This window comes from Amblyomma americanum, chromosome 5, assembly GCF_052857255.1.
Source record: "Amblyomma americanum isolate KBUSLIRL-KWMA chromosome 5, ASM5285725v1, whole genome shotgun sequence".
In the NCBI taxonomy this organism is placed as follows: domain Eukaryota; kingdom Metazoa; phylum Arthropoda; class Arachnida; order Ixodida; family Ixodidae; genus Amblyomma; species Amblyomma americanum.
Window position 1 is genome coordinate 117,639,471 of NC_135501.1, and position 21,145 is coordinate 117,660,615.

Genomic DNA, 21,145 nt, shown 5'->3' on the forward strand with positions numbered 1-21,145 from the left:
CTGGTATAATTTTTGCCCTCAGGTAATGGGAGTGAATGAAGGCCCCCCTCAGATGCTCGACCATTACATATATCAGAACGTTGCAAAAACACCAAGCGACGTAACACCATGGACATGGGCAAAGCCGCTCATCCCAAACATCTTGGAGTGGACCATAACAGAAAACGACATCCAAACCCCGAAATCCGCCGTGCACAAGAAGTTACCCTTGAGATGTGTGCGCATAGACCCCCAATTATATCTAGGGTGCAGGCGGTCCAAGTCACTAAACGTTACGAGGCCATAACATCGGCACTGAGCAAATCTTTTGGCGAGCTTCAGGCCAGTAGGTTCTTTACCAGCAACGCGACCATGGACACGCGCGCGCTGGGCCGGCTGACTGATGTGATCCGTTGCTCATCAGGCACCCAAAGAGACTATGCAGCGTACCTGCGTTGCATGCTGATGAGTGAGCTCATGGTAATGGAAACAAATATAGCAAAACTCACACATGTCGCCTTTTTTTCTTTTCCTCTCTCCTTTCACCCTCACCTGGAATAGCACGCCAGGCCAACAACCAGGCAGACCTTTCTCGTTTCATTAAAGTCTCTCCTCCTCCTTCTCCTCATTCTGTGCCAGTCGTGTCTACTGCAATCAGCCCCAACACCCTCCCCTTGCTGTGTTTGCCTCCAGCAAAATCACTGTCCTCGAAAGTCAGGGTCTTGCCTGGTAGCAGCCTCATCTGCATTAAAATATGACTTCCAGTATGTATTCGTTTAAGTGTTCATGCAGCTTTTCTACCTGCCTTGCTGCACATGTTCCCTGGTTTACTGATGCCTTTTCTCCACACACACTCTTAAAAACCAGGTCATGACGATCCTTAAAGCGTATCAGTCATCCACGTGAGGAAATGAAGTCATCGATCCCCAACATTGCTGCAAGGAATCGGGCTTTCACCGCAATGACATCACCACTAAGAGCAAGTTTGTCGCTCTGCGCTTCTTTGGTCCGTACTGGCAGCGCCTTCTCCAACCCCGAGTAGGCACTGGTGCACATTAGTTTCTGAGACATCTTGAACTGGTCATGCCCAAAAGCATCCAGCACACTGAGCGCTTGGTTGTTATAAAGTTTGAAAGCATGTTTGGCTCGACTCCAAACATTCTGTGCAATGCTTTGCTTGGCAGAGCCTTCCTTTTCTACTTCTTTCAAAACCTTGAATTTCATCACCATGGCAAACATGTGATATGAGCCACGAGCTGCCATGATCAGTAATCAGCGTTGCGATTAAAGTCGAAATAGACATTGCCATTCGTGCTTTTGTTTCAGATCAAGCAGCTTCCAAAAAAGCAGCAGTGTGTAGCCCGAGCACGTTTCAATGCATCACAAAGGCGACCCCTGCAAGGATATCAGTGAGAAAGCAAGGCTCTTGGAGTGCATCATCTTAAGGATGAAGAGCCCAAGTTTATATGAGCATAAAAGGAGCCACAAAATACTTGTACTTCCCAGCCTTGTGTGCCTCCAAAAGCACATCAAGGTATGAGACTGCACTTTTTTCTTACTGAATATAATTTAATAATCCTTATCTTGCATTTACAGCATTCAAAGCATCTTATGGTTTCAACCATAAACTTCTTGAGTGTGTCAAGAAGAAGGCAAGAGAAATGGACGAAATGAACAAGCATGGCAGGTTAGTTATAGATGAAAATGAAACTTTCTGCATGCCTGGATCTCGAATCTTCAGACCAGTTCACCAGAGCACAAGACAAACTCACAAAAGCTGATCATGGCCTTGTTATCATGTTACAGCCTTTCATGGGGAAATGGATGCAGGTCATAGGTAATTAGCACTCATCAAAGCTTTAACTTTTTTTGTAATCACAATAATACCCGCTTTCTTAAGTTTATTTTTCAGGTGTCCTAGCTTCCAATGGGAATGTCAAGGGATTGACGCTCATCTCATCATTTATTACCCCTTAAAGGCCCCAAATGGGGTATTATATAGGGGGGCAGGGGGGAGGAACATCGATAACATATATATCAATGGTCAGTAATAGAAAACGAGAACATTCACTACAAAATAATAATACAATAACAATACAAAGATACCATAAATTGTAACTGTTCATTTTTCAATGACATACACGAGAATGATACTGCCGTGTTCCTCGATGCTCCTTGTAGCGTCGTAACTCTCGACGCTACAAGGAGCATCGAGGAACACGGCATAAGCACCTGTGGAACCGACCCAACACTGTTCACGATCCCCATAGTAACATCGGCAGCTGCTGGAACATTGACGTCACACTGCTTTAAATCGAGTCACGTTTCGTTCTTTGGCACAAGGCATGGTGGCACTCTGAGCGAGGTGATTTTGAGGAACCATTTCGTCTTTTTGGTTCAGGTTCTTGCCTTCGTTCTTTGCACCCTATAGTAACCTTAGGAGGAGATAATAGATACTAGGAAAGACGAAATCGTACCACCAGAACTGGCGAAAATAGCACTGTCGGCGTGACATTTCCTAGATCCCCAACGATTCGCAATACGGCAAATCCTCCGGCGAGGATCGTTTCAGCACGAAGAAAGAATTTATTTGCAACTACATAAAGAGAAAAGAAAGACTGGCCGGAGAGCGTCGAAACAAGAGCCTCACTTCTCCGGTGTCGCTGAGTGCCTGGCTTTGCCGACCTTGGCAAAGCGATCGTCCCTTCCGCGCAACCGGCCCTCACACATCGACATCGCTCTCCCTCGGAGGGACTAATGGGCACTTCCCAGCTGTTGTTGGAAGCGGACGAGGCGTCCTTCCCTCAGACACAGTGGGCGACTCGCAATGTTGTGCCGTGAAGACATTTTGGGGGGGGGGGGGGGGGCGTCACTGTCTCAGAATATATAACAGTAAGAAGCAAAATTCAAAAACTCTTAAAAAAAAGACTATAAGCAGTATAAGTGCAATATTATCAAAAATGCAAAACGGACCACAATGATAACTTTGGAGGCAACTCTTCTATGCAAGCAAGCTGCACTGCACTGACGGTGTGTCACGGAGCCATGCTATGTGGCATAACATAGGTGTGCATGGAACTGATAATCATGTGCAATGCAAGGTTCCACATGCATGCAACAAGTAGTGGCTCCTGCATTTCATCTCAGATTTCCTATATCTTGTGAAATGTGCACGAAACACTATGATCAGGTATGGCTTCAACACACACAAGGACTGAGTATGCATGCTACTTTATCGTCTTCATTATTTGAAATGTTCGGCACCTGGTAAGCAGCCAGTTCAACAACCATTCTGGAATCTTGCAGGCTTACTGGGAACATGTTGCAAACACCTGGAAGGTTGACAGCAGTGCCTTCACATTGAAAGCTGCACCCAAGCTAACACATTCACACATATATCCGTGGATATGAAAAGATGTTGGTCAATTTGGCCTTCATTATCTTGAACAGCACAGTTGTGCATGCGATGAATCTCTACAAGGACAAAATTGAACAACAATACCGAAATCTGGAGCCAACAAGGGTGTTCACTGACATGACAGCTCAGGCAAATGAAGCCATGACTTCATGGTTTCCTGCAGAAGCTTTGCGGTATGGACACGGCAACTGCGTTCATTTCCATGCGCCGATAGTAAATGCTTTTCGTGTTGTTTCAGATATCGCAGTGATATCTGGCTCTTTATTGTATGAACGTTATGTGTAAAATCCCTCCCTGTAATGACCCTCAACTGAGGGTTGACAGTATTATTAATAAATAAAAATAAAAAAGCAACTGTGCTTGGCAGCATACTGACATTTCTAGATGAATGGGAGGCCCACGAAAGAGGGCTCGGCTTCTTGAGCAAAAGCACATCAGGTCTGTGTGTGACCATTCATTCCACTAAGGACCTCTTGAAGTACCTTGGCAAAAAGGTTGGGTTCAGGTTCTTGATGACCTCCCTCCTCAGTCAGGACCACTTAGTGTGTTCGTTTGGTATTGTAAGACAGGCCAGTGGAGCTAATGACCACCCCGCTCCTGCACAGTTCACCATTACCACCAAGTATTCTTTTGCATTTCAGTTCTGTCCATTGAAATACAAAGCATATAATCCAAAGTGTAAAGTTTTTAACTTGCTTGTGTACATGCAGGTGTATAAAGCCCCCCCAAAAAAAGATCTGTCCCCTGGACTTTAGGAGTCCCTGCTGTCCGAGGAGCAACTACTTCCAGCAAATGAAGCAGCAGCCCTGGACGAAACTGCACTGCCTGCCGAGACAGCAGAAGTGGCCATAGACGATGTGGAGTATGCGGAGCAACAAACTGATGAGCACGTGGTTTATGATATCACAGGCTGTGTAGCCAGAAATCGCATCCTTTGAACTGATAATGAAAGTTGCAGGAATGCTTGCCTTGTGATAAAAGGAGGTGTGCCTCAAGAATTGCCAGCAAAAGCTTGCAAATAGTGCAGCATGCAGGGCTTCTGTACCCATCCAAGTCCTCGTACAACCCCACCGAGACCCTCGAGGACAAACCCACTCGTGCATTTAGCACTAAACTGTTGTGCTCCTCAACGCATCCTCTCCCATCGACGTACTCACGACCTTGAGCGACCCCATGAGAACCAGAAGCCCGATTCACCCTGTGGGCTTCTCCTCGTCTATTATGGGATTAGTCGGGAGAGACATTGCACAGTAGCTGTCTGCGGCCGGAGCAGGTCACGATTCGGTGGTAACAGGTGCCACTGTGACGCCCCGCATGCTGACAGCAACGCTTTGGGCCAGCGGCAGCAATGAAGAGTGTTGTGTGACGATGACCCCGAATCCCTGGAGCCCTGGAGTGCATAGCTTGACGGTGCACCTGCAGCTGACCACGTGACTCAGCAACTTTGTGGCGATGTAGCAACAGCTCAGAGAGTGCATGGCATAGGAATAGGTGGCCCACTCCGAGGGCAAGGGGAAAAACAGAACACAGGGAAGTAGCGCTCCGCCCACTGACGTAAGCATATGTGTCATTGGTGTGCTTTGTTTTGGAACAGTATTTAATGAAGCATTTTGGGGGAAAGGGGGATCGACGATTGAGATGCAATAAAGGAAGTAATTCTGCGAGCCCCAGCTAGCCTCCAAGGTGCCAGCAGGCACAGCCCAACAGACCACCGGGCCCTCTCATGAGCATGGTGGGTGAGGGCAAAGAAATAACGTAGTCGAGCAGCAGCTCAACAGATTGTCACCCCTCCAAGGTGAGCACAACAGGTAAGAGCCAGGAGACGACTACGAGAGGAGTTTAACTACGACAGCATGCAAAAGTGGTCAAGGAGTTCTTGCTTCCAGCACCGAATGTGCCACAGATTGACTGCAGGAAGCATTCCATGCTCTAAGAGGATCGGTGTGTCGGTTTTATTGTATCTTGTGCGTTCACTTTTTGCTCAAAGGGTTAAACCAGCCTGATACAACAAAGTCAAAAGGGTTAAGCCCTCTGTATTGTAAAAATGTGATGCTCTGCAATAACTGCACAATCTGTAAAAAACTTGTGTTAAGCCACCAACGCTTTGTACGCTTACAATCCTTTTAATGACTTTGCTCATATATTGTACCAATCTCTCCCTCCCTTTAAGGTACCAGTATCACAATGTAGCAGCTGAGTGTCAATCATGGCACTACAGCCACTGAAAGGTCAGCCAAGAAGGATGAGCACCAGCTTGCAACATCCAAAGCAAAGCATATACAAGCAGAAACCCTTCGCAGCACAATGAAAAGAAAGAGCACAGCTGAAAGAGACTTATTACATGCCTGGTACAGTTTAGAGATGAACCCTTTCAGATCTATGGCTACTATTGGCCATAATAAAATGTTACTGAGTTCTCAAATTTCTTTTCCTGTTTTCTCAAAACTGATTTTTTTTGCTACACTCACCACCCTTGACCATGATATCTTGAGATCTACTGGTGCGATTTGCATCATTATCGGTGCATTGAAAACTTATGAGATGCTTTCAGCAATCATACTAAAACTATTTTTTCGCATAAATAAAAATTACAATCAATTATTTGGTTCCAGAAAATCACATTTCGGACTGGAAATTTCTAAAGGCTGTATCTTTTCTGATCACTGATCTAAAATTATGCCTATGCTATGGTTGCATTCTCTGGGCCTTCTAAAGCATACACATGTAAAATATAGGCCAGTATTTCAAGTTGCCTTAATTTTGGGCAACACGACCCAACATTACACTTAAATATCTTGGCATCTATTTAAGCTAGGTGAAATCCAATTGCATATTTGTTATCAGCAGAAAAAACTACATCAGCTGCAAAAATTTCAACTTTGTAAGTTAAGAAATAATTAAAAAAATTGAAGCCCCAATGTCTCCCCTTAAACTGCCGTGCCATACCATACTAGAGAAGTGTGTTGGCTGGTCAACAGCAAAGGTTGGAGTGACATACCTTATAAAAGAATGTCTTCGAGTGGAGCATGGTGAAAGACTAGACTAGGTGTCTGAATGGCGGCGTCTCTCCAGTGGGCAATTGCTGACGCGCACCAGGTCGTGGTTTGTGGGAGCGCCATGAGATGGCGCTGACAGTTTAGAGGGTTAGCAGGCAGTGCGAGCAGCATGGGTGGCTGTAGTTGAAGTACAGTCTGTGATCGCTGTACTTGGTTCTGTGTTCTGCAGTCGTCAGGCACTCGTGCTTTGTGTGGTGATGGGCAAACGCTGTTTTGTGCCTTGCTGCTCTACGAGATACAAGTCTTGCCATGAGAAGTTCACTCTTCTCAGCACCAAAAGATGGAGAGTGACTAAATGTGCGGCGACGTGCCATCCCAAGAAAGGATCGCCTGCTGCAGGCGAGAAACTACGTATGTGAGCGGCATTTCGAACCTCACCTAGTTTCCAAGACATAGGACAGCAGAGCACAATGGACACATCCTGGGCAGCAAGCCTCGTCGCGCGATATTGGCAAATGATGCCATGCCCACAAGGTTTCCCAACTGCCCTCCCTATCTGTCTAAACATTAAAAAGCAGGAAGCGGCCAGCCGAGAAACAGCTTCTCGCTATGGTGAAAAAGAAAGACAGCCCAGAATGTGTCATCTCCAGTTGTAACCATTCCGATGACCTCCAAGATTCTTGCGTGCTATCAGTGTGTGGTGTTGACGGCGCGAGCGCAACCGATATCATGACCGATGTTCATGAGGAAGCCGGGCCTTCTGCGTCAGAGGCAACTTCAACATTTGAAATATTGTTCAATGACCCATCGCATGTACGCCTGCCCCCCAAATCGCAGGGATTTCATCGCATTAAAATGGCTGAGGCGAAGAGCATTGAATTCTTTTGAGCTGACTCGAACCAGAACCAATGAGAAACACTCCTCCAAGTCAGCACCGGAAGTAGCAGCACGAAGCACAGCAGAAGCATGGCACCCTCCTGTGCATATCTGCGCTGGTGGTTTGTTTGTCGCTGTGCGGCTAGTTGCGATCGACGAGAATGGGGTTCCGCATGATGGGAACGTATATCTCAAAGGAAGAGCTTCCAACATGCAAACAGTTTATCAACAGCACAGCCGGTCTCGAGGGGAGCACGTGCTTTTCTTCTTACAGCCTTCGCAACGGGGTCTATTTCCGCCTCCCGCTGCAACTCGGTGGGGTCGCCACTGCCCCACCACTCCACCGGTGTGACCACCGTTCAAGCAGAAGGAGAAGGCAAGCTCGCTTCCAGTTCAGCCCGCGTCAGTGGTAACCATCAATCCTTTATATTTTACCCCTTACGGTTTATGAAAAGACCGTGTAGTCAGCCCTTTTGCCATGGCAGAAATCTGAAAACATGGATTAACGTTTGTGTGCTCTTTCATTTAGCTCGACTGTGTATGGTCGAATGTATGCTTCAAGCACAGGCGTCAGCACCTTCTACCCTTATATTTGGCTAAAAAGCAAGGCTCTGGCTTTATATTTGGCTAAAAACCAAGGCTATGAGCCTCTGTAGTTCATCTTCCGGTAGGTCTGAATGATTGTGTAGAATGATATGCAACATGTAACATTTGGATGGCAAGTTTCAAAAAGTAAAGGATGCTCCAGCATAAATATAGCTCCTGAAATCTCAAGCGCTGCTGCTTTAGCTTTGCACAAAAGCGGCACTAGCAAGAATTCATGGTGCTCCCCAGAAAAACGTATCATGTCATTCGCGAAAGGAACAGGTACAGACAGGACCCAACCCTGGCCACAGGAGCAGAGCACGTTGCACGCATGCAACCTCCAAGATGTCCTCTTAAAAAGGCATTTTGAAGTTTGGCGGCGCCTCAGGACCGCCCGTGCCACCCGATGACAATGCAAAAATTAAGTCAGTTGTTGACAATAACTGTAAGTACAAACTAACTACCAGAAAAGCAAAATTAGTTCAGAACTGCACTCTGTCTCAATAAAATCGGCCTTCACGAGTTATCTAAGAAGTGATGACTATCAGCATTGCACCATTCTCCTGCATTTCTGCAGCCTCGTCATCGCTTTCTATAAACCTCCCTAGAGCATGAACTTTCCTCACGTCATTCGGGAAACGAAGTAGCACCCCAAAAAGTTTCCTGCAACCTAATGGAGCTCCACTAAACCTCACAGCAATGCGCGATATAGCAGTTGGCTTAGCTTCCAATGTAAGGAACTAAAAATTAAAATTTGCGATGCATACATGTTAATAAAAGTCCCTGAATTTAAGAGAATATAGGGCGTCGGACATTCAACTGCGGAACCTGAGATCCTTTACAAAGATATTTAAAATAAATATTTTTAAGCAGCTTCAGGACATGCCGCGGGTTGAATATAGGTGGACAACAAAAAATAGCGCTCTTTATGCTAGCTGAAGTCCCACAATAGACATGCATAATTTCTGAAATTGCAACACTCGGTATGCGTCAATATCTGTGGCAACATACGCAGCTAGAACTGGTTGCTTATGTTACGTTCTGGTAACGTTAGTGAGGCCAGAATGATGAAAAGAAAGCTTGCGTCCAACTCGAAAACTATTTATTGGGCGAACTCGTGTCCTCAAACAGAAAGCAGTTCGGCGGCACAGCAATAAAACATGTGCTCGGTCAACTAAGGTCAGAAGGACGGTCACTCTCGGCCTTGCAAAATTTAAAGGTGACAAGGAACTTGCAACGTTAGACGCCTAATGCGCTTACGACAATTTTGAACATGAAGAAAGACTTGCACAAGGCTAATGACATTCCGGAAAAATCTGGTGGCCTCTCATTTGACAAACAATAGCGCAAAGGCCACGTGCCATTGGCTTTGAGCAGAGAACAATGCATTACAATGCTTCTTGGCACTTCCTCGCATATAATTAGTTAATATTCTTTTCAGCTATCGATACAGGCCTCTTATTTAAGGATGTTGTGATGTATATGAGGGTGAAAATCAGTACATTCAAGATGTGCAAAAAGCAATATCGGCATAATTAAAAACTATATGTATCTCCCAGCAATCAATTTGACAGCTCAACGTTAGAGTACATGAGTCTGACTTTCAACTCTACAAGTATCGTCTCAAACTACCAGCTATGGTGCTATCAGATTTATGGCTCGCACATCACAGAAAAATTTCCTCACAATATAGTACATTTTTATGGGATGAGCACAAAACTTCCTCTCTCCAAGTTTTCATTCTCTTCCCCTTCGCATCAACTTTTTATTTAATCATGGACCATGAAACATACGAGAGAAAGTGATCAAAGTATTTCCTTCTGGATTTAAAACCCCAAATGCTCGACATAGTTCTGAGGTATGGGAGAGTGACTCCTCATTTTAAATGTTTTTATCGGGCAAAGTTCGTGATGAAGAATCTATGCACACGTGGACTTTGCGGAAGATAAGCAGCTTAACCATTTGTATTTTGTTTTCTTTGATTTCGGTGCTACGCTCGCCACGAACCAGTGGGCTACATCGCGAAACCAGGCAAAAGCCACCTGCCGCCACAGATGCAGGCGTGGGGCCAGCGGTAGGGTCGCCACGCCTCTAGCAGCGGCGCAATTCCCGGAGAAAACTCGCACTGCTTCCGCGACGAAGGCGAAAGCCGTATGAGAGAACGCGCGCGCCCCCCTCGAGACCGACCGTGGTCAATAGTTGAAGATGTGACGTCCTTTCTACAGCACGTCCAAAATATCACACTTTGCGTTGGTGGACCAAGCACTGCTGAGTACCCCCAAGCTGACCCAAGGACTGCCTTCAGCGACATTAGCAGCAAATGGCACCACAAGAAATGTGAACTCTTCCTGAGTGTGGAGGTGTCAGTCTGCCAGAAATGTCGCAGCCTGTCAGACACTCTGCAGATCCACCAAACACAGGCGCTTAAGAAAAAAAGTAGCGCAAGGCCAGCCGGTGTTCAGTTTTCACACTCCCAACAAAGCAATGAGAAACTTGCTGGTCTGCGGCGGGCTACTTACGCCCTCAACCTCAAAAGATAGAAAAATTGCCTTCACCGCTTTAAGGATCTCTCTGCACAACTTAAGGAAGCTCGTGAATGCTTGCAAAAAATTTATGAAAAAGAACTCGGGACCAAGCTTTGCAAGCTTAAGCTTCCAGGTATGAAGCTAACTGTAATCAGGGAGTGCTTAGCCGCAGCCAAGCTAGCCAACAAGAATACACATTAACCTTTTACTTGCCAATGTTTCAAAAGTGGAACATACGATACTTGATTTTTTATTTCCTTCCCCATCTATCGCAGCTTTTTCTTTTTGTTTTCGCATACTCACTGATACTTGTAGAGAACATAGCAATTTTAATTTTTATTATCAGCCTATTTAGAAGCTTCTTTGGATAAATGCTCACAAACAAGCATATTTTGCGTTCCTTCAGCGCTATACGTTTGTTGAATTATTTCGCAGGAAAAATGTAATGTTGCAATGAGCAAAGCAGAACCAAAATATCGCCATATAGTTAGGTATTACTGTGAAAAAAAATAAAAAATGATAAAGACACTCTAGTTTTCAGTTTTTAGAGATTTATGCGAATGTTCCATTTTTGGAACATTGGCGTTTTGCGGTGTCAAAAGTAGCGTAGACTCGCGCATGCATTTCGCCGTGTTTTTCTTCTTTTTCGGCATGTTGATGGTGCCCTCTAGGTGTCGTTTTGCACAAACTTGAAGACTATCTTTCCTTGGCATTATTTTGACTGCGCTTTTGCGTGGCACGTGGATGGAGCAGCCTACAACTGCACCGCATAGCTGCTTCAATCGTCGTGAATGTAAGTAGAAAACAACTTTGCGGCTGGTTTTATATTGTAGTACTATACTTCTCAACGCAATAACTCTCTTTGTAGGTCATGGCACAATGCTTCCTCACACTGGAGGCCGCAATTGACCTTTTCTTCAGCCTTCCCGATGACGAAAACGAAGGTGCGTCTATATGCCAATTGCTGCCTGATGAAGATGGCAATATTACTGATGAGGAGCACGTGAACGAAAATGACTTTTCTGAAGTTGTTCCTGATGATGTTTGCGGGCACGTTGACGTTATGCAGTGCTGTGATGAAGAAGTTGATTCGCCTACTGCATGTTCGAATCCTGAGCCACGACGAAAGAAACCAGCACGGAGCCAGTCGACTGCTGGAAAAGGGCGCAAGTCTGCAAACAAGGCTGGAAAAACAAAAACTCCAAAGCGCTCCCTTAGCGCAGTATGGGGTGACCGTGCTACGTTTGACAAAACACTTCCCAGAGAGGACCCTCTGTTGTTGCTAGAGGCATTTCCTGAGCTAGCGGACATGAGCCCATTTATGCTGTTCAGCAAAATTATTTCTCCAGAATATCTTGGTTCACTGGCTGAACTGACTGCAAGGTACGCACTCCAAAAGGGGGAGGAGGTGGACGTCACAGGAGCGGACATAGGTCAGTTTTTCGGTCTCTTACTTTTCAGCGGATATCACTCCGTTCCATCTGAGGACTCGTATTGGAGCACCACAGAAGACCTTCGTGTGCCTTTAGTCGCGACAGTGATGGCCCGCAATAGGTTCCGGCAGCTGAAAAGGTTTTTTCATGTAGTGGACAACACTCAGTTGAAAGCAGGCGAGAAGATGGGCAAGATTCAGCCGTTTTACGACGAAATCTCCAAATGTTTCCTCCAGTTTGGAGTGTTCCACGAAAGCCTCAGCATTGACGAGTCAATGGTGCCCTATTATGGCCACCACTCGTGCAAAATGTTCATTCGCGGTAAACCTATTCGATTTGGGTATAAGATATGGATGATGTGCTCTTCGAATGGGTACCCCTATGCAATGGAAATATATTGCGGGAGAAACGAGAAGGACGAGAAGGCACCTCTCGGGCTGAGGGTTGTTAGCAATATGGCATCGGTCCTGCCCGCTCCTGAACAGCACGAAGTGTACTTTGACAACTTTTTCACTTCGCACGGTCTCCTGACAAAACTGGCTGACCAGGGGATTCGAGCGACGGGGACTGTACGAGATACAAGAACCGGTGGTTGTCCACTGAAGAGCTTGAAAGACGTGGGAAGAGAGGAAAGAGGTTCTTTCTACTACAAGTGTGACGGGGTGGTCTACACATGCAGGTGGAACGACAACGCAGTCGTCACAGTTTCTTCAAACCACCTCGGCCATGAGCCTCTTGGAACGGCAAAACGCTTCTCACGACGCGCGAAAAAAAAGGTAGACATTCCTCAACCATATTTGATCAAGAAATACAATGAGGGCATGGGGGGAGTAGATGTTCTCGACCGCCTCCTCGGAAGTTATCGCCCAAGACTTCGAAGCAAAAAATGGTGGTGGAACCTTTTCAGCAATGGTCTGAACATGGCTGTCGTCGCAGGATGGCTCCTTCACTGCGAGCTTCACAAAGGAACTGATGCCGCCATGACGCACATAGCATTTCGGCGGGACGTCGTCATGTCTTTGCTACACCTCAAGCAGATAATCACTGTGCGGCCTGGACCTCGGGTTCATCCGAGACGGGAGGATAGAAAAACTGATGGCCACTACATCATCTCAGTAACTCAGGGCAGGTGTGCAGAGTGCAAGAAAAATACCACGAACCAGTGTCAGCAGTGCAAAAAGTGCCTGCACTCGAAGTGCTTTGCAGCATACCATGGCTTGTAAAGTGTTCACTGACCTACAGCAAGTAGGATGGAAAAAAGAAATTTTCGCAAGCTTTGTTATAAACATTTATAATTTTGAAAGGCCTTGTATGACGCTAATATTTATTCTTCTGTTAACATGAGTAAGCAATACCCATTCAGCAGCCAATAAAAGTTGTTCTAGACAAATTTTGTGTTTTTCATATGGGAAACGCCAATGTTCCAAAAATGGAACATGCAAAAAAACCTACTAAGTCTTTATGAATGCGGCTGTATTTTTTTTCATAGTTAATTTAGAAGGCCAATGCAAATTATCAACATCAATTTCAGTTTTTTAACTATTGCTTCATAGTGCGGCGTTTAAAAGGTTAAGATTGGCTCGATGTGTATTTTGTCACATATGCAAGAGCAACAGCATACACATTCCTATGTGAAAACAATGTTCTTCCTCTGCCATGCGTAACTACAATGCAGAAGTATTTTGTCATGATCAAAGTGAAGCTTGGCTTTGATAGCAGGTTTTTGGCTGCATTTAAATGGAAGATGGCCGCCAAAGACGAATATCAGCGCCATGGTATCTTAGTGTTTCATGAAATGCGAGTGAGGAAAGAACTGTGTGCATTCAAAATCAATGACCTACGTTGGTTTTAGTGACTTTGGTGATGGTGCTGGCCCCAGTGATGACCTATAGCTCGCCACAGACTCGTGTTTACATTCCGTGCATTCGGCAAGCAGTATTCTCAGCCCATTGCAGTGTTTGCAGCAAAGGGTCAACAAAAGGAACAATGCTTGCTCAGCTCGTTTTAAGGTAGCGGTCCCACTCTGATGGTGAACGGACAACATTTTTGGTGATATTTGTATGTCGACTGTACCTTGTTCGTTAGCTTCATAAATATGGTCCAGATATCTCCAAAAAGCTAATTTTCTCTGCTTTCAAAAGATGCATGTGGTTTAACGATGGCTGCAAGTGTGTTTCAACCGTAAAGGAAACGCAAAGATGAAAAATGGCAGTTGAGCTCAACTTGTCTTAGCAAAATGCAAAGTTGCGAAAAACCACTTGCACCTAGAGAAAACTATTTCGAGATACTTTGAGATCTGATGCTAATGAGCATGTTTAAGCATTTAGAAATATGTGTATAGGTTAGTTTCTTTCACAGACTAGGCTGCATGCATAGCCACAGAAATCGACGCGATTGGCTAGAGGGCTCCCTCTGAGTTGTGCTGCTTCGTTCTTTAGTTGTAACCGACTACAGTGCCCCCCGGAACTGGCACAAAGGACCGCCTCCTTCCCTTTCCAACTTAGCCAAGAGCTGCGCCCCTACTGCGGGCGGGATAAACTAGTAGCGCCTGGTACAAAAGGCACAGATTGGAGACGTCTTGCTTCTTGACGCCTGTTTCATCTCTATCGTGTAGCGACCGAAGCGGTGCCCGTTTTTACATCTTGGTATTGTGATCGTTGGTGTTAGTGTCGAGCGAGTGTGATTTGCTTCTGGAGCACTAAACAATCGTGACGATTGAAGGCAACTGAGAGAAGGCATGGCGAAAAACCGTAACCAGCCTCCGCCGAGCAAAAAAGGACCGAAGGCTCGTCGAGGAAGGGCCAAATTTTCCACGGCAGCGCTTTCGTTTGGATTGGGCTCATTTCTGATTACTATTGCCATCTAGCTCGTATTGCATGTGCTGCTTGTTATATATTTAGCAGTTAGCAGTAGCGTCATATTGTGCAGTCCTCTTTCGCTCATCCCCATTCCTGCTTTTTTTTTACATGTGCAAGAAAGTTTGTTCAGCAACATACGATGTATTTGTTGTCGGCAGGTTGTCCTCGTCACCCGGTGTCAAAACTCATACGAATGTCAAGAGTTCCGTCCACACAGACCAGATGTAATCAAATTTATAGTTCTCGAGATGCTAGCGGTCTGTGCACATGAACGTTCAAATCAGACTAGAGGTCTAACAGCCTCAGTATGTGCCGCATTGGTTCAGTACTTGCTTGTACCACGGATTCAATTCTCGTTATTCATTTGTTTCCAGGTCTTTGCTACTTGCAACAAGTTTTTATTCATTGGGTTTTTTGGGGATCGTACCAGCCCTCCGTTGGCTTGGGTCATGATGTCCTTACTTCCCCTTGTATGCAGCAATATTTTGCACATAATTTCTCTGGAGGTTATAGTTTTGTCTTGATAGAACGCTAGGCACAGCCTTGCCAAAGGAAGCTTTCAACGTTTCAAGCTGCTACCCTTTGCCTTCGAAAATATACCTACGACATTCTATTGTTGAGGTTCTACGTGTTGTAATGTCCAGGCTGCAGTTTCTCAATCTATCGATTCATTGATAGAAACAAATCTCAATCCTAAACGCTGCCAGCATGCTTTCTGCTGGCATGGTATGGTTGAAAAGCAGGCGCCGGCAGTATATGTGGAAATCTAAGTCGGCTGCTATACAAGGATTGCTTTGCGACCGAAAAGTGTCTTCCCAAGACGACACTCTTGTATTATTTTACAAACGTAAAGACTCAAGTCCCCTTTCGTAAACTGTGGATTGTCGCAAGTTTACCAAAATGACTCCGCGCTTGGTTCCTCGTGAACGACTGGTGTCGGATGATTAACTGCGCTCCGTCGTTGGAGAGGGAAGGAGGAAGCGCAGCTGCCCCTTCGGGCATATTCACACTTGGGAGTCGCGCTGCTCTAAACAGGGAGGAAGCGCAACAAATCAGTCAAAACTAGTCACGCACAAGGAGCGAGGCACAAGACAATTATCCGCTCCCTTCCTCCTCAACTCTAGTAGAAAGGGGTAGTATAAACCATTGTACCCTTGCACCTCTGCAGGCCCTTTCAACACAATCATTGTCGACTGTCGACATTCCAGTGACCCTGTGTGTGTCGTTCCTTGTCTTTTCATCCTGTCTCTTGTGCTTTAACCTCACAGGACATTCCTCAGTTTATGCAGAAGAGGAAGCTCAACCCTTTTCATTTCCACCCACAAAGAATGCGAGAGTGTCGTCTGGGAACGAGACCTTTTAGTTAGAGAACAAGCATTGCAGAGAAGCTGACTTAAATTTCTGCAAATGGTGCATTATGGCTGCGCTTGAACCATGAATCTCTTACCCAAACATACTCAAGTAACAGTGTGTGATTGGCCTTTTCCAGAAACAAACCCTACGCTCAAAGGTAGAAAGTGCCAGACATGTAGCAACACCCCCCCACCGCTATCCTAACTTATGAATGATGTATATCCATTCATAAAGGGCGCAGAAGAGAAAAACGACAGGGCGAGCGCTACTTCTGACCTTTTTCTATTCTGTGTCAGGTCTGCACTGTGCTATTATGGCAATTATAAACGTATACACATCCTTAGCCCGTGTCTCCCAACGTTCATATAAGATAACCATCTATTTGCTTCTAATACAGTTCCCTTTTTTTCCGGCGCCATATTGAAGAAGTGCCATGCTTACTTGCACAGACAGCCCTTGTCATTACAATGCAAACGAGGTTTACCTGAATTGCGATGCTGGCCAAAATTATTTGGCATCCTTGTTTCGCCTTGCCACATTCACTACGTATTCCCATTTAATACTGTGTTTGCTTCACTCCTCACATTGTGCTTTACAGAAAACAGGCAGCGCTACCGATAAACAGCAGCCCTGCATCAAGCAGAACACAATGCACATCACCACAATCTGTGCCATGTGCTACTAGCTGCGAAGTCACAATGACTGACTACTGGGACGACCTAGGAATTCAAAAGGCCTTGCCAGAGCTCGTCTTTCAGAGGGACTGCAGCTCCCCGACAGCGCAGGATGCAGGCATATGTGGAAGAAGAGTTCTGTCTGTAGACCACTTCATAAAGGCTGTACAAGAGCTTGGCAAACACTGCTGTCCTCGTCCTAATGGAGGGCGCTTTGAGTATGAAGAGGAAAGAAGGATCGGCCTGTGGTCGGAGTTCAAATTCCAGTGCAATGGTTGCCATGAACTCAAAAGAGTCACTACCGACCCTGTTGCAGAACCAACGCTTCTCACAGAGAAGGCAGCTCTTGGCATAAACGATGCTACTGTGTGGGCATTCACAAGAATCAGGTCTGGCCATTCGCATCTGGAGGAGGCAAGGGCGGTCATGGAGATCCCCGTCATGGGCAGGAAAACGTTAATGTATTGACAGGAGGCACTAGGAAACGTATGAGCACTGGCATATTACAAAGTTTTGTTTCCATGCGACTTTGTATCTGTAGTGCGGAATATCCCATTGTGTGCAGCTGTTGCTCTCTTTGTCCTGTCCTTTGTGGTTCCTGCCTGATTTAGAACTATAAATGTTTCAGGTACTGATGATTCACATTACATTCGTTTACGCTGAATTAGGACAGACCGCCAATCCACAACATGCGGTAAACTTGCGATGACCTCAGCACTCATAAGTTTTATCAAATTGAAGCACCGGAAAACATACACAAGACAAAATTACCGCCACACAGATAATTCAGTCTTTTCCTTTGTTCCAATGCACGAATCCTCTCAGAAGGTACCAGCACAAAGAATCAACTAGACCGTTGAGGCATCCTACATCCATGTTTTCAATTTTTATCCTCGTACATAAAAAAATGCACAAGACATTGTTAGCTACCATAAAATCTATATTTCTCTGACACGTTTTCTCTTGCTAGCATGTGTCCTTCACTTGTTGACACGTGTCGTCTATGTGCATTTTCAGTTGTTTTTTGGCGAGGAGTCATTTCGAGTTATAAATTATCAAATTAATATATTTTTTTTCAAGCCTCCAAAAGTATTCCTTCGCTTTATTTTCATCGCATATTATGTGTGCCACTAGGGTATGCTGTCATGAAAGAGGGGAAAGAGAAGTTCGTAAAACCAGTTATTATTGCGTCATGGCTTGACATGTCATTCTTAGCAACTCATTCGATCTTCCACGCGGCTTAAGGGTGTTACATTTATTTACAGTGCGTCGTGCATACAAGAGGGAAAAGCTGAAATTCGAAGGATATGCAGTGCTGTCCAGGTTTCTAGTTGCGTGAGAATTTTTCCAAGTGCTAGGCAAAATTTAAAGGAGACTGACACTTGCAAGAAATAGCAAAACAGGAGAAGGAACTTTCAACCTGCTGTGAAAAGTCATGCTTCAACGTATGTTCATTTTCTTTCAGCAATGGAAAGCTGTGCTCCTGGGGCAAATGATTGAAGCTGGCAAGGAGGAAAGGAGACTAGCAGAAGCAGCTTGTGATTTCTGCAAGGATGGCTGCACCCCAAAGATAACGGCAGTAGTTGAAGGTGGCTGGTCCCACAGGAGCCATTGCCATAGATATTCTGCCAATTCTAGGCGTGGCCATCATCATAGGTAAGCGCACAAAAAAGCTCCTCTACTTGGATGTGAGGAACAAGCTGTGCAGCACTTGTGAATTCTATGCCAGGAAAAACGTTGAAGCACAGAAGCACACCTGCTACAAAAACTGGGATCAAAGCTCAGGCGCCATGGAGGCAGATGTTCTTGTTGAGGGTTTCCAGCGAAGCATGGAGATGCACGGAGTGCGCAGTAGAAGTAGGCGGTAGGACAGTTCGAAAAGATACCGGGAAGCTATCTCAGGTGACGAAAGATCTGATTAAGAAGCGCCAAAACATGAAGGCATCTAACACTACCGATAGAATAGAACTAACGGAGCTATCAAAGTTAATAAATAAGCGCAAGGTAGCCGACATAAGGAAGTTTAATATGGAGAGAATCGAGCATGCTATAAAGAACGGAGGTAGCCTAAAAACAATGAAGAGGAAACTAGGCATAGGTAAAAACCAGATGTATGCATTAAGAGACAAGCAGGGCAATGTCATTAGCAATATGGATAAGATAGTTAACGTAGCCGAAGAGTTCTACACAGAGCTGTACAGTAGCCAATGTAATCAGAGCGCCAATGAGAAAGACAGCAGTGCACAGCAATGCGTCATCCCGCCAGTAACGAAAGATGAAGTAAAGAAAGCCTTAGAAGCAATGAAAAGGGGAAAAGCAGCTGGGGAGGATCAGGTAACAGCAGATCTGTTGAAGGATGGAGGGGACGTCGTGCTAGAAAAACTAGCCACCCTGTATACGCAATGCCTTATGACCTCGACTGTACCAGAAGCTTGGAAGAATGCAAACATTATCTTAATTCATAAGAAGAAAGACGCCAAGGACTTGAAAAATTACAGGCCGATCAGCTTACTATCCGTTGCCTACAAAGTATTTACTAAGGTAATCGCTAATAGAGTCAGGGCAACGTTAGGCTTTAATCAACCAAATGATCAGGCAGTCTTTCGTAAAGGATATTCCACAATAGATCATATTCACACTATCAATCAGGTGATAGAGAAATGCGCAGAATATAACCAACCTCTATATATAGCTTTCATTGATTACGAGAAAGCATTCGACTCAGTGGAAACCTCAGCAGTCATACAGGCATTGCGTAATCAGGGGGTAGAAGAGCCTTATGTCAAAATACTGGAAGATATATATAGCAACTGCACAGCTACTATAGTCCTCCATAAAGTCAGCAATAAAATTCCAATAAGGAAGGGCGTCAGGCAAGGAGACACGATATCGCCAATGCTGTTCACCGCATGTTTGCAGGAGGTATTTCGAGGCCTGAATTGGGAACAGTTGGGAATAAGAATAAATGGAGAATACCTAAATAATCTGAGATTTGCTGATGACATTGCCTTGCTGAGTCACACAGGAGGTGAACTGCAAATCATGATCAACGAGTTAGACAGGCAGAGCAGATCGATGGGTCTAAAAATTAACATGCAGAAAACAAAGGTAAGGTTCAACAGTCTAGCAAGGGAACAACAGTTCACAATTGGCAGCGAGAGCCTAGAAATTGTGCCGGAATACGTCTACTTAGGGCAGGTAGTGACAGCTGATCCGGATCATGAGAGGGAGATAACTAGAAGGATAAGAATGGGGTGGAGCGCATATGGCAAATTCTCGCAGATCATGAGTGGCAGTTTACCAATTTCCCTCCAGAGGAAAGTGTACAACAGCATAATCTTACTGGTACTCACCTACGGGGCAGAAACGTGGAGGCTAACGAAAAGAGTTCAGCTTAAGTTAAGGACAACGCAGCGAGCCATGGAAAGAAAAATGATAGGTGTAACGTTAAGAGATCGGAAGCGGGCAGAGTGGGTGAGGGAACAAACACGGGTTAATGACATCCTAGTCGAAATCAAGAGAAAGAAATGGGCTTGGGCAGGGCATGTGATGCGAAGGCAAGATAACCGCTGGTCTTTAAGGGTAACGGAGTGGGTTCCAAGAGAAAGTAAGCTTAGCAGGGGGCGGCAGAAGGTTAGATGGGCGGATGAGATTAAGAAGTTTGCAGGCAAAGGGTGGATGCAGCTGGCAAAGGATAGGGTTAATTGGAGAGACATGGGAGAGGCCTTTGCCCTGCAGTGGGTGTAGTAAGGCTGATGATGATGATGATGATGATAGGAGATGGAGACTTGTCTGTATTCTAGAAGATTCAGTGAAGGTTGGCTACAGTCGTTTCGTCCGAAAGCATGAGTGTGCAAACAATGTGGTCAAGGGCTACCCTTCCCGCCTCTATGCTACTGCTAAGGAAAGCAAAGGTGGCCAGCCCATGCTATCGGGCCCGAGAATAAAGTGCATAAAGAACGGTGCACACAAGGCTGTCAGTCACTATGCCGAAATGTTGCGAGGATCCTGCTGATGAAAGACAGATTGTTCAGGACTCGGCCATCAGGATTAGGTCGAATGCCGCTTTGGCCAATTGAGAAACGGCCCAAAATGTGTTTGGGTGTCATGATGGCTGTAAAAGTTACTTCTGTGAACAAAGATAATGACTGCAGCAAACAGTATTTTGGAAAAAGCTGATCGTCTCATCAATGATGACACAAGCAACCTTGCTGAAGCCCTCAAATCTCTTGTTGCAAAGCTTTGTGGAGGCAAGCAGATCAATTGGCGCCAGAAGGGTTCTTATGAGCATCGCTACCAAGATGCTGGGCTAAGCTTCAGCTGGGGCCCCAGTCGTATGCACAAACCAGCAAAGCTTTGATTTGGTATAGCCCCGGTGCTGTCTACATGAAATACAGTCAAGCCCAGTTATAACGAACCTTGGTAGAGTGAATTATGCTTTATAGCAA

General features: G+C 45.4%; 1 long non-coding RNA gene and 1 pseudogene across 1 annotated transcript in view; one reads left to right on the forward strand and one right to left on the reverse strand.

Moving 5' to 3' along the window:
• Positions 1-21,145, reverse strand: part of LOC144132616 (uncharacterized) — a 141,287-nt gene that overhangs the window by 83,839 nt on the left and 36,303 nt on the right. The gene's annotated exons all lie outside the window — the stretch shown is intronic.
• LOC144133644 (uncharacterized) lies at positions 352-21,110 on the forward strand (annotated as a pseudogene).